We start from the raw sequence: 13530 nt of genomic DNA, 5'->3' as shown, positions 1-13530 counted from the left end.
CCCCCGCTGTGCTTCGCCTTGCCTCAATTTCTTTCTTTCCTTTGCTCTACCTTTCCTGGCCCTGCTTTGTTTTTGCTTGTGCTACTTTGCTCTGCTTTGCTTTGCCTTACTGTCATTTGCCTTTCCTGGCCATGCTTTGCTTTGCTTTTCTTACCCCTGCTTTTCTTTCCTTTTCTGGCCCTGCTTTGTTTTACTTTGCTTCACTTTGCCTTGAATTCCAGACAGTGCTTTGCTTTGTCTTGTGCTGCTTTGCTTTGTTTTGCATTGCTGTGCTTTGCATTCCCTGGCCCTCATTTTTGTTTTTCTTCCCCCTCCCCCCCCCCCCCCCCCCCCCCCCCCCCACCCCCCCCCCCCCCCCCCCCTCGGCCATGCTTTCCTTTGTTTTGCTTTGCTTTGTGTTCCTGGCTCTGCTATGCATTTCTTTGTGCTGTTTTGCTCTGCTTTGCTTTGCCTTGCTCTGCTTTGCCTTTCCTGGCCATGCTTTGCTTTGCTTTTTCTGGCCCTGCTTTGCTTTGTTTTTTTTTTTTTTCTTGTTTTTTTTTTTTTTTTTTTACCTTCTTTCCTTTGTTTTTTTCTGGCCGTGCTTTGCTTTTCCTTATGCCACTTTCTTTTCCCTAGCGGGGCTTTGCTTTGCCTTGCTCTGCTTTCCTCCGCATTGCTCTGCTCTGCTCTGCTTTGCTGCGCTAGGCTTCTTTTGCAGACCGTCCCACCGATTTTGCCGACGAGTCGATCGGTGTATTTAGGAACACGTAAACTCTCAGACGCACACCTTGACCTCCCCCCACCTCGGCGACTGTCCCCTCGGAACTGGCGGACGAGGGGACAGGGATCTGGCCACCGGGCCGGGTCTACTCTGTGGCCCCCGCTGTCCGGCGAGCCGCCAGGTGGGCCCCGTTGCTATTCGTCTGGGGAGGGTGGGGGTTGCGAACGACGCTAAGTAACTACGTGATTGCTAAAAGTAAAGGGGGAAACTGACAACGATTATTATTATTATTACTACTACTGTTTTTATTATGTTTTCGTTATATATATATTTACTCTTATTTAGTACTTTCTTTTGTAATAACTTTTAAGTAGTATATGTAATATTAAATATCTATCGATCGTTTATGTAACGATAAAAAGCTAAAGCAAACCGGCCGGGCAGCCAGCCACACCGAGTCGCACAGGTGGCAAGCTGCTCGTGACCGAGCGGGAGCCTCTTATGTCAGAGCGACCGGCGGCCGGAAGCAACCGGGGGCCGCTGCCACACCCTCGCCTTCTTGAACGCCCGCCTCCCCGTAACCCGGCAACGGGCCCCTTCCTATTCGTCTGGGGCGGGTGGGGGGTGCGATTTCGAACGACACTAAGGAACTACACGTTTCGTATTCACAGCACTGTTTTTCTTTGCTTTGCTTTTCCTGGCCCTGCTTTGCTTTGCTTTGCATTCGTGGCACCGCTTTGTTTTTCCCGGCCCTGTTTTGCTTTGTTTTTACTGACCCCGATTCGTTTTGCTTTTCCTGGCCCTGCTTGACTTTTCTTTGCCCGATAAGGCTTTCTTTTTCCTTGCAGGGTTTGCTTTGCTTTGCCTTGCTCTGCTTTGCCTTCCCTGGCCCTGCTACGTTTTGCTTCTTCCGGCCACGCTTTCCTTTGCTTAGCTTTGCTTCGTATTCCTGGCGCCGCTTTGCTTTTTCTTCTCTGCTCTGCTTTGCTTCTCCTACCCCTGCTGTGCTTCGCCTCGCCTCAAAGTCCTTTGCTTTGCCTTTCCTGGCCCTGCTTTGCTTTTCCTCGTGCTACTTTGCTTTGCCTTGGTCTGCTTTGCTTTTCCTTGCCGTGCTTTGTTTTGTTTTGCTCTGCTTTGTATTCACCGCATCGCCTTGCTTTCCTTGGCCCTGCATTTTTTTTTTTTTTTTTTTCTTCTCTGTCCCTCTTTGTTTAGCTTTCCCTGGACCTGCTTTGCTTTGCTTTGCGTTCGCGGCACCTCTTTTCTTTTCCTGGACCTCCTTTGCTTGGGTTTTTCTCGCCCTTCTTTGTTTTGCTTTTCCCGGCCCTGCCTTGCTTTGTTTGGCTTTATTTCGTATTCATGACGCCGCTTTTCTTTTCCTGGACCTCCTTTGCTTGGGTTTTTCTCGCCCTTCTTTGTTTTGATTTCCTGGCCCTGCTTTGCTTTGTTTTTACTGACCCCGATTCCTTTTGCTTTTCCTGGCCCTGCTTGACTTTTCTTTGCCCGATAAGGCTTTCTTTTTCCTCGCAGGGTTTGCTTTGCTTTGCCTTGCTCTGCTTTGCCTTCCCTGGCCCTGCTACGTTTTGCTTCTTCCGGCCACGCTTTCCTTTGCTTAGCTTTGCTTCGTATTCCTGGCGCCGCTTTGCTTTTTCTTCTCTGCTTTGCTTTGCTTCTCCTACCCCTGCTGTGCTTCGCCTCGCCTCAAAGTCCTTTGCTTTGCCTTTCCTGGCCCTGCTTTGCTTTTCCTTGTGCTACTTTGCTCTGCTTTGCTTTGCCTTACTGTCATTTGCCTTTCCTGGCCATGCTTTGCTTTGCTTTTCTTACCCCTGCTTTTCTTTCCTTTTCTGGCCCTGCTTTCTTTTACTTTGCTTCACTTTGCCTTGAATTCCAGACAGTGCTTTGCTTTGTCTTGTGCTGCTTTGCTTTGTTTTGCATTGCTGTGCTTTGCATTCCCTGGCCCTCTTTTTTTTTTTCTTTCTTCGCCCCCCCCCCCTTCTCCCCCCGCCCCGCCCCCCCCCCCCCCCCCCCCCCCCCCGGCCATGCCTTCCTTTGTTTTGCTTTGCTTTGTGTTCCTGGCTCTGCTATGCATTTCTTTGTGCTGCTTTGCTCTGCTTTGCTTTGCCTTGCTCTGCATTCCCTGGCCCTCATTTTTTTTTTTTTTTTCTCCCCCCCCCACCCCGGCCATGCCTTCCTTTGTTTGCTTTGCTTTGTGTTCCTGGCTCTGCTATGTATTTCTTTGTGCTGCTTTGCTCTGCTTTGCCTTTCCTGGCCATGCTTTGCTTTGCTTTTTCTGGCCCTACTTTGCTTTGTTTTTTTTGTTTGTTTGTTTGTTTTTTGTTTTTTGTTTTTTTTTTTTTTTTTACCCTTTTTCCTTTGTTTTTTCTGGCCGTGCTTTGCTTTTTCTTATGCCACTTTCTTTTCCCTAGCGGGGCTTTGCTTTGCCTTGCTCTGCTTTCCTCCGCATTGCTCTGCTCTGCTCTGCTTTGCTGCTCTAGGCTTCTTTTGCAGACCGTCCCACCGATTTTGCCGACGAGTCGATCGGTGTATTTAGAAACACGTAAACCCTCAGACGCACACCTTGACCTCCCCCCACCTCGGCGACTGTCCCCTCGGAACTGGCGGACGAGGGGACAGGGATCTGGCCACCGGGCCGGGTCTATTCTGTGGCCCCCGCTGTCCGGCGAGCCGCCAGGTGGGCCCCGTTGCTATTCGTCTGGGGAGGGTGGGGGTTGCGAACGACGCTAAGTAACTACTCGATTCCTAAAAGTAAAGGGGGAAACTGACAACGATTATTATTACTACTACTCTTTTTATTATGTTTTCGTTATATATATATTTACTCTTATTTAGTACTTTCTTTTGTAATAACTTTTAAGTAGTATATGTAATATTAAATATCTATCGATCGTTTATATAACGATAAAAAGCTAAAGCAAACCGGCCGGGCAGCCAGCCACACCGAGTCGCACAGGTGGCGAGCTGCTCGTGACCGAGCGGGAGCCTCTTATGTCAGAGCGGCCGGCGGCCGGAAGCAACCGGGGGCCGCTGCCACACCCTCGCCTTCTTGAACGCCCGCCTCCCCGTAACCCGGCAACGGGCCCCTTCCTATTCGTCTGGGGCGGGTGGGGGCTGCGATTTCGAACGACACTAAGGAACTACACGTTTCGTATTCACAGCACTGTTTTTCTTTGCTTTGCTTTTCCTGGCCCTGCCTTGCTTTGCTTTGCATTCGTGGCACCGCTTTGTTTTTCCCGGCCCTGTTTTGCTTTGTTTTTACTGACCCCGATTCGTTTCGCTTTTCTTGGCCCTGCCTGACTTTTCTTTGCCCGATAAGGCTTTCTTTTTCCTCGCAGGGTTTGCTTTGCTTTGCCTTGCTCTGCTTTGCCTCCACTGGCCATGTTTTCTTTTGCTTTTTCAGGCCACGCTTTCTTTTGTCTTGCTTTGCTTCGCTTCGTATTCCTGGCACCTCTTGGTTTTACCTTCTCTGCTCTGCTTTGCTTTTCCTACCCCTGCTGTGCTTTGCCTTGCCTCCTCAAACTGCTTTTGTTACTTTGCTCTACCTTTCCTGGCACTGCTGGGACTTTCCTTGTACGAGTTTGCACTGCTTTGCTTTGCCTTGCTCTGCGTTGCCTTTCCTGGCCATGCTTTTTCAGGCCATGCTTTCCTTTGTTTTCCTTTGCTTCGTATGCCTGTCACCTCTTGGTTTTACTTTCTCTGCTCTGCTTTGCTTTTCCTACCCCTGCTGTGCTTTGCCTCGCCTCAAACTGCTTTCTTTACTTTGCTCTACGTTTCCTGGCACTGCTGGGACTTTCCTTGTACGAGTTTGCACTGCTTTGCTTTGCCTTGCTCTGCGTTGCCTTTCCTGGCCATGCTTTTTCAGGCCATGCTTTCCTTTGTTTTCCTTTGCTTCGTATTCCTGGCACCTCTTGGTTTTACCTTCTCTGCTCTGCTTTGCTTTTCCTACCCCTGCTGTGCTTTGCCTCGCCTCAAACTGCTTTCTTTACTTTGCTCTACGTTTCCTGGCACTGCTGGGACTTTCCTTGTAAGAGTTCGAACTGCTTTGCTCTGCCTTGCTCTGCTTTGCCTTTCCTGGCCATGCTTTTTCAGGCCATGCTTTCCTTTGTTTTGCTTTGCTTTGTATTCCTGGCACTGCTTTCCTTTTCCTTCTCTACGTTGCTTTCTTTTCCTACCCCTGCTGTGCTTTGCCTTGCCTCCTCAAACTGCTTTCTTTCTTTTGCTCTACATTTCCTGGCACTGCTTTGCTTTTCCTTGTGCTACTTTCCTTTCCTTTGCTCTGCCTTGCACTGCTTTGCCTTTCCTGGACACGCTTTACTTTGCTTTTCCTGGCCCTGCTTTGCTTGTTGGTTTTTTTTGCCTTTTTTTTTTTATTTTTTATTTTTTTTTTTTACTTTAGATACATATTCATTGCATTGCTTTGTTTTATTTTTGGACCTTTTGGCTTTGGTTTTCCTCACCGCGCTTTGCTTCTCCTGGCCATGCTTTTTCAGGCCACCCTTTCCTTTGTCTTGCTCTGCTTTTATTCCTGGCACATCTTGGTTTTACTTTCTCTGCTCTGCTTTGCTTTTCCTACCCCTGCTGTGCTTTGCCTTGCCTCCTCAAACTGCTTTCTTTCTTTTGCTCTACATTTCCTGGCACTGCTTTGCTTTTCCTTGTGCTACTTTCCTTTCCTTTGCTCTGCCTTGCACTGCTTTGCCTTTCCTGGACACGCTTTACTTCGCTTTTCCTGGCCCTGCTTTGCTTGTTGGTTTTTTTTGCCTTTTTTTTTTATTTTTTATTTTTTTTTTTTACTTTAGATACATATTCATTGCATTGCTTTGTTTTATTTTTGGACCTTTTGGCTTTGGTTTTCTTGGCCCCGCTTTGCTTCTCCTGGCCATGCTTTTTCAGACCACCCTTTCCTTTGTCTTGCTCTGCTTTTATTCCTGGCACATCTTGGTTTTACTTTCTCTGCTCTGCTTTGCTTTTCCTACCCCTGCTGTGCTTTGCCTCGCCTCCAACTGCTTTCTTTACTTTGCTCTACGGTTCCTGGCACTGCTGGGACATTCCTTGTACCAGTTTGCACTGCTTTGCTTTGCCTTGCTCGGCTTTCCTCTTCATTTCTCTGCTCTCCTGTGCTGCGCTAGGCTTCCTTTGCAGACCGTCCCGACGATTTTGCCGATGAGGCGATCGGTATATTTAGGAACGCATAAACCCTCAGACACACAGCTGGGCCTCCCCGCAGCCCGGACACTGTCCCCTCGCAACTCGAGGGTGGGGGCACCAGGCCCGGCCACCCGACATGGTCAGTTCTGTGGCCCCAGCCGTGTGGCCTGCCGCTAGGCGGGCCCCACTGCTATTCGTCTGGGGACGGCGTTGGGTGAGGTTTTCAACGACGGTAAGTAACTACATGATTCCCACAACTACATTGGATGGAAGGCAACAATAAATCAATAAATAAATAAATAAATAAAGATAAAACCAGGTAAAGCAAGACATGGTTCTTGCCCGCTGTCACGGCGGACTATGAGGTGTCAGGGAGGCCGGGGAGCGGGCGAGCAGGGTACAGCCACCGTCCAAGTCTGGCCGCCAGCTCTACCCGGCATGAGGGCCCTGCGGTCTTTGCCCCGCAGACACTGGGAACCGGCAGGAGGGCTGGCCGCCAGCTCCTTCCATTTGCTTCACTTCTCTTTCTTTTTCCTTGCTCTGCTTTGCTCTGCTCTGCTCTGCTCTTCCGGGCACACTTTTGCTTTTCCTTCTCTACTTTCCTCTGCTGTTCCTGCCCCTGCTTTGCTCTGCTTTGCCTCAGATTGCTTTGCTTTGCTTTGTTTGCTTTGTCTTTCCTGGCAATGCTTTGCTTTTCCTCGTGCTACTTCGCTTTGCTTTGCTTTGCTTTGCCTTGCTCTAGTTTACCTCCAATGGCCATGTTTTCTTTTGCTTTTTCAGGCCACGCTTTCCTTTGTTTTGCTTTGCTTTGTATTCCTGCCACGGCTTTGCTTTACCTTCTCTGCTCTGCTTTGCTTTTCCTACCCCTGCTGTGCTTTGCCTTGCCTCCTCAAACTGCTTTCGTTACTTTGCTCTACCTTTCCTGGCACTGCTGGGACTTTCCTTGTACGAGTTTGCACTGCTTTGCTTTGCCTTGCTCTGCGTTGCCTTTCCTGGCCATGCTTTTTCAGGCCACGCTTTCCTTTGTTTTGCTTCGCTTTGTATTCCTGCCACGGCTTTGCTTTACCTTCTCTGCTCTGCTTTGCTTTTCCTACCCCTGCTGTGCTTTGCCTCGCCTCAAACTGCTTTCTTTACTTTGCTCTACCTTTCCTGGCACTGCTGGGACTTTCCTTTTACAAGTTTGCACTGCTTCGCTTTGCCTTGCTCTGCTTTGCCTTTCCTGACCGTGCTTTTTCAGGCCATGCTTTCCTTTGTTTTGCTTCGCTTTGTATTCCTGCCACGGCTTTGCTTTACCTTCTCTGCTCTGCTTTGCTTTTCCTACCCCTGCTCTGCTTTGCCTCGCCTCCAACTGGTTTCTTTACTTTGCTCTACGTTTCCTGGCACTGCTGGGACTTTCCTTGTACGAGTTTGCACTGCTTCGCTTTGCCTTGCTCTGCGTTGCCTTTCCTGACCGTGCTTTTTCAGGCCATGCTTTCCTTTGTTTTGCTTCGCTTTGTATTCCTGCCACGGCTTTGCTTTACCTTCTCTGCTCTGCTTTGCTTTTCCTACCCCTGCTCTGCTTAGCCTCGCCTCAAACTGCTTTCTTTACTTTGCTCTACGTTTCCTGGCACTGCTGGGACTTTCCTTGTACGAGTTTGCACTGCTTTGCTTTGCCTTGCTCGGCTTTCCTCTTCATTGCTCTGCTGTCCTGTGTTGCGCTAGGCTTCCTTTGCAGACTGTCCCGACGATTTTGCCAATGAGGCTATCGGTATATTTCGGAATGCATAAACCGTCAGACACACAGCTGGGCCTCCCTGCAGCCCGGACACTGTCCCCTCACAACTCGAGGGTGGGGGCAGCAGGCCCGGCCACCCGACATGGTCAGTTCTGTGGCCCCAGCCGTGTGGCCTGCCGCTAGGCGGTCCCCACTGCTCCCCGTCTGGGGGCGGTGTTGGGTGAGGTTTTGAACGACGATCAGTAAATACCTGATTCCCACAACTACAGTGGATGGAAGGCAAGAATAAATAAATAAATAAATGCAGGGAAAAAAGAAAAAAGAAAAAAAAAAAACAGGTAAAGCAAGACATGGTTCTTGCCCACTGTCACGGTGGACTATGAGGGTTCAGGGAGGCCGGGGAGCGGGCGAGCAGGGTACAGCCACCGTCCGAGTCTGGCCGCCAGCTCTACCCGGCATGAGGGCCCTGCGGTCTTTGCCCCGCAGACACTGGGAACCGGCAGGAGGGCTGGCCGCCAGCTCCTTACATTTGCTTCGCTTCTCTTTCTTTTTCCTTGCTCTGCTTTGCTTTGCTCTGCTCTTCCGGGCACACTTTTGCTTTTCCTTCTCTGCTTTCCTCTGCTGTTCTTGCCTCTGCTTTGCTTTCCTTTGCCTCAGATTGCTTTGCCTCAGATTACTTTTCTTTTTTTTTGTTGTTGTTGTTTATTTTTTTTTCTTTTTTTTTTTTGTTAATATAGATACTTATTCATTTCATTGCTTTGTTTTATTTTTGGACCTTTTTGCTTTGGTTTTCCTGGCCGCGCTTTGCTTTGCCTGGCCCTGCTTGTCATTTCTTTTCATTATGCCGCATTCTTTTCCCTAGCAGGGCTTTGCTTTGCCTTGATCGGCTTTCCTCTTCATTGCTCTGCTCTCCTGTGCTGCACTAGGCTTCCTTTGCAGACCGTCCCGACGATTTTGCCGATGAGGCGATCGGTATATTTAGGAACGCATAAACCCTCAGACACACAGCTGGGCCTCCCCGCAGCCCGGACACTGTCCCCTCGCAACTCGAGGGTGGGGGCAGCAGGCCTGGCCACCCGACATGGTCAGTTCTGTGGCCCCAGCCGTGTGGCCTGCCGCTAGGCGGTCCCCACAGCTACCCTTCCGGGGACGGTGTTGGGTGAGGTTTTCAACGACGATAAGTACAGTGGAAGAAAGGCAACAATAAATCAATCAATCAATCAATAAATAAATAAATATAAAACCAGGTAAAGCAAGACATGGTTCTTGCCCGCTGTCACGGTGGACTATGAGGTGTCAGGGAGGCCGGGGAGCGGGCGAGCAGGGTACAGCCACCGTCCGAGTCTGGCCGCCAGCTCTACCCGGCATGAGGGCCCTGCGGTCTTTGCCCCGCAGACACTGGGAACCGGCAGGAGGGCTGGCCGCCAGCTCCTTACATTTGCTTCGCTTCTCTTTCTTTTTCCTTGCTCTGCTTTGCTTTGCTCTGCTCTTCAGGGCACAGTTTTGGTTTTCCTTCTCTACTTTCCTCTGCTGTTCTTGCCCCTGCTTTGCTTTCCTTTGCCTCAGATTGCTTTGCTTTGCTTTGTTTGCTTTGTCTTTCCTGGCAATGCTTTGCTTTTCCTCGTGCTACTTTGCTTTTCTTTGCTTTGCCTTGCTCTGCTTTGCCTCCACTGGCCATGTTTTCTTTTGCTTTTTCAGGCCACGCTTTCCTTTGTTTTCCTTTGCTTCGTATTCCTGGCGCCTCTTGGTTTTACTTTCTCTGCTCTGCTTTGCCTCGCCTCAAACTGCTTTCTTTACTTTGCTATACGTTTCCTGGCACTGCTGGGACTTTCCTTGTACAAGTTTGCACTGCTTTGCTTTGCACTGCTTCGCTTTGCCTTGCTCTGCGTTGCCTTTCCTGACCATGCTTTTTCAGGCCGTGCTTTCCTTTGTTTTGCTTCGCTTTGTATTCCTGCCACGGCTTTGCTTTACCTTCTCTGCTCTGCTTTTCTTTGCTCTGCCTTGCACTGCTTTGCCTTTCCTGGACATGCTTTACTTTGCTTTTCCTGGCCCTGCTTTCCTTGGGTTTTTTTGTCCTTTTTTTTTTTTTTTTTTTTTAGGTACATATTCATTGCATTGCTTTGTTTTATTTTTGGACATTTTTTGCTTTGCTTTTCTGTCCGCGCTTTGCTTTTTGAATATCCCACGCAGGTGACTGGGTACTCTGGAGAGATCTTTGGCTGCCTCAGCAAATTGCTTGTGCAGCACGGGGAGGTGCTTTTGCGTACCAAGGATGTGATGGGTGTACCAGAGTGATGCTTGGGGATCCTGGGTATCTACCTCTCCTACCCCAGGGACAAGTTAGGGTACTCCACAGAGGTCTCTGCATGCTTCACAGAGGTGCTTTTTGAACGACCGAGATGCTGAAAGAACTTGCTTGGGAGCTCTGGACGGATGTCAAAGTACCTTGGGATGTGCTTGGGTTCCCTGGGGAGATGTTTCAATAATGCTGCAGTGGGGTGCCTGAGTGCTGTGGGGAGATGCGTGGGTTCTCCAGGAAGATGCTTGCGTTCTCGGGGGGTTATGCTTGTGTGCCTCAGGGAAATAGCCGTGTTCCTGGGGAAATGCTTTGCTGCTGCTGGGGAATCGTAGAATCATAGAATAGCCCGAGTTGGAAGGGACCCATAAGGATGATCAAGTCCAACCCCTGGCACCGCACAGGTCTACCCAAAATGCCTGGGTCCTTAAAAGGGTCATGTTTGGATGCCCTACAATGATGCTTGGGTGCTCCGGAGAGATGCCTGGCTGAGCCAGGCAGAACTTTGTGAGCTCAGGGTGATGTTGGGATCTCCTGGAAGGTGCTGGAATGCTCTTGGATGATGCCTCACAGGTAGAATGTAGTGCTTAGGTGTCCTGGGGAGATGCTTGTCTACTCCAACACAAGGCTTGTGTGCCCTGGGGAAAATCTCGGTGATTTCAAGAGGTGCTTATGTTCCTTGGCGAGAGGCTTGGGTGTCGTGGAGAGTGCTCCAGGAAGATGCTTGTATTCCCAAGGGAGACTGGTTCTTTCCCTAGGGAGGTTCATGTCTTCTCTAGGGAGGTGCCTGAATGCTCCTTGGACATGCTCGTGTACTCTGGGGAGCTGCTTGGGTACTCCTAGTACAATATGGTTGGGTGCTCTGGGGAGATGCTTGGGTGCTCCCAAGATGGGGAATGGTCTGGGGAATGTTTGGCTGCACCTTAGAGCACAAAAATCTATCCCCTAATCACACAAAGCTCTGCCCCAGGCACCCAAGCATCTCCCTGCAGCACAGAAGCACCTCCCTGCAATACCCAAGCACCTCATTGCACCTCACACAGGAACCTTCCCACCACAGTCCTACATCTGACTGGAGAACCCAAGCATCTCCCCAGGGCACCAAAACACCACCTGGGGCACACAAACATCCCACTGGACATGGGAAGCACCTCCCTTGGCACCCAAGAGCTTCTGAGGGCTGCACAAGTACCTACCAGGGTCATTCAAGTATGTCCCCGTGCTCATGCACGCACCCCCCCAGGGGACACAGATACCAAAGAGCAGGAACTAAGCATCTCCCCACAGCACTCCAGCATCTCCCTGGAGCCAAGCATCACACAAAAAGCACCCAACCATCTCCCTGGAGCACCCAAAATCCTCCCTGGAGAAACACAGCTTTACCCTGGATCAAACTAGCCTCTCCCTTGGGCACACAACCACATCTCCTAGGGTACACAAGCATCCCCAAATAGCACTCAAGCATTTCTCTGGAACCACCAAGAAACAGCCAGGATCACCAATCCATCTTCCTGAGACATCCAAAAAAATCTCTGCATCACCCAGCTGTCTTCTTGGAGAAACCAAGCATCTCCCTGCACACCCAGGGAGCATCTGGACACAGCAGCTAAGAAGCCTGGGGAGCACCCAGATTCTTCTTGCCATAGCCAAGAACTTCCATCGAGCAAGAAAGCAGCTCCTGAGTCCCGCGGGCACCTTCTCAGGCACCCAGGCATCATCTCTGCACTGGGATGAGCACACAAGCATCTCCTCCCCACATTGGTTCCTGGACCATTCAGGCTCGCACTGCACTTCAGCCCCTGCTCCATCGCGCACTCACCTCCCTGTCCTGCCCTGCTCTGCCCTCTGCTGCCTGCTGCCAGGGGCTTCCATCCCGACTGGGGCCTGCCCCCAACCAGGGGCCTTTTATCCCGACTGGGCTACCGTGTCGCGGCCCCACTGTGACGCCTAGGTGACACAGCCACCGCTGCCCCGCTGCCCATTGTGACGCCTGGGTGACACATTTCCTGCGTCCCATTTCCCTGGGACAGCCAAACACCTTGCTGGGGAACACAATCACCTCCCTTGAAGACCAAAGATCTCCCTGGGGGACCCAAGCATTTTCCCAGGGCATGCTGCCATCTCCTCAGGGCGTTCAAGCACATTCCAGGAGCATACTTCTGGGTTTTTCTGCTCTTCCATGTGAATTTTTGCCCTGTGAAGGTGGTGTACTGAGCTCTTTTCTTACCAACAAATAGGTTTAAAAGCAGTTACAGCAAGGATGAGCTGTGCTAGCAGGAGGCTGTTCTGTGCTTCGACCATGGGAAGATGAATGGTTTACCTATGCACCGTTAAATATAATTTGACACCTAGCACACAACACTTGCAGCCTGTGGGGTGCTTTAACAAGCAGGTAAATCAGCGGAGACTGTTTTGCAGCCAGGCTGATGCTGGGTGATTAAAAAGCAGGGTCACAACAAGGAGTTTATGCTGTTCTTTCTTGCTTGTCATCCGACTGTCCGCTTACACTGTTCTAAAAAAAAAAAAAAACCACCAAAACGGGGTAAGCATCTTTAATACCTTTATTATAAATGGAAGGCACAAAACAGGCCAGCAACAGAGACTGTCCAAGAGAAAGACTTTGTGCTTTATAAACAAACAAGAAATTACCCTTAGGTAGGTGTGATAATCCTTCCCTAATGCATTTTTTGGAGTGCAAAAATATTTTGTTCCCTTCTTGCTCTTCTCTCCAGGGCAAAGGCAGAATAGCCAACTGGAAAGTTAGACCACGGAGGTCAGTTTGTTCCATACTGAGAAAGACAAGCCTGTAAAACAAACTAGGCAGGTTTTCTTTGGACTAGTTATCTTCCTTCAGCAAAGACAAAGTTTATGACACTTGTTGGCATGTATTTCCAGACCCCCAGCTACCGTGACTGTAGTGCATCTGTAATTCTTTTGTACAAAAAGAGTTCAAAATCTCGTAACGCAAAAACTTTACTAGCACCCTGGAGAAAAAAGAAATCTAAAAATCTTGCCAACTTCTATTACAGACCTGCTGAGTGCACCAGAGTTACTCATTTTTATTCAGGCTTTCAGGGGCTAGTTCAGTTGGTTTCTGTTCAGCACTTGGATCGCCATATTGGCAGATGTCAGTTAAAAAAAAAAAAAAAAAGCTTTGGAGATCTTTTTTAAAATGAGACTGCTTTTTATGGCATTTAGGGCTGTGAGGTATCCTTGGTTTTTGCTTTCTTCCCATTCCTTAGACCAGATCCATTCATATCCTGAACAGCGTTCTGGGTCTGTTCAGGAAAATGGAAGGCAACAAGCAAAATGATGAGCTCCTTGGGCATTCAAAAGAGCTCAATCTGGGAAAGATTTCAAGTCCAACTTCCATGCTAAGGAGCACCAGTAATTTTTAGAAGTAGATGCAGAGGAATCTGCATGGCACTAAGTGTGTTTCTGAAGGTGCTAAAGGTCAGAAGTGACGATTCCTCTCAATACTAAAGAAGAGAAGGAAACCTTGCACTTAACTACTGTTTTTATTCCCTTTGTCAAGCAGTCAAAACCAACAACTAATACGGGAACCCAACTTTTCCCCTCTTTACTTTAGATTTGGGAAAATTCCCTGCCAAAATAATACTTCCTGGAAAATTCACTAGTGTTTGTGTGAGTAAA

The sequence above is a fragment of the Anser cygnoides genome, chromosome W, assembly GCF_040182565.1.
Source record: "Anser cygnoides isolate HZ-2024a breed goose chromosome W, Taihu_goose_T2T_genome, whole genome shotgun sequence".
NCBI classification, from domain to species: Eukaryota; Metazoa; Chordata; class Aves; order Anseriformes; family Anatidae; genus Anser; species Anser cygnoides.
This window is presented reverse-complemented; position numbering follows the sequence as displayed.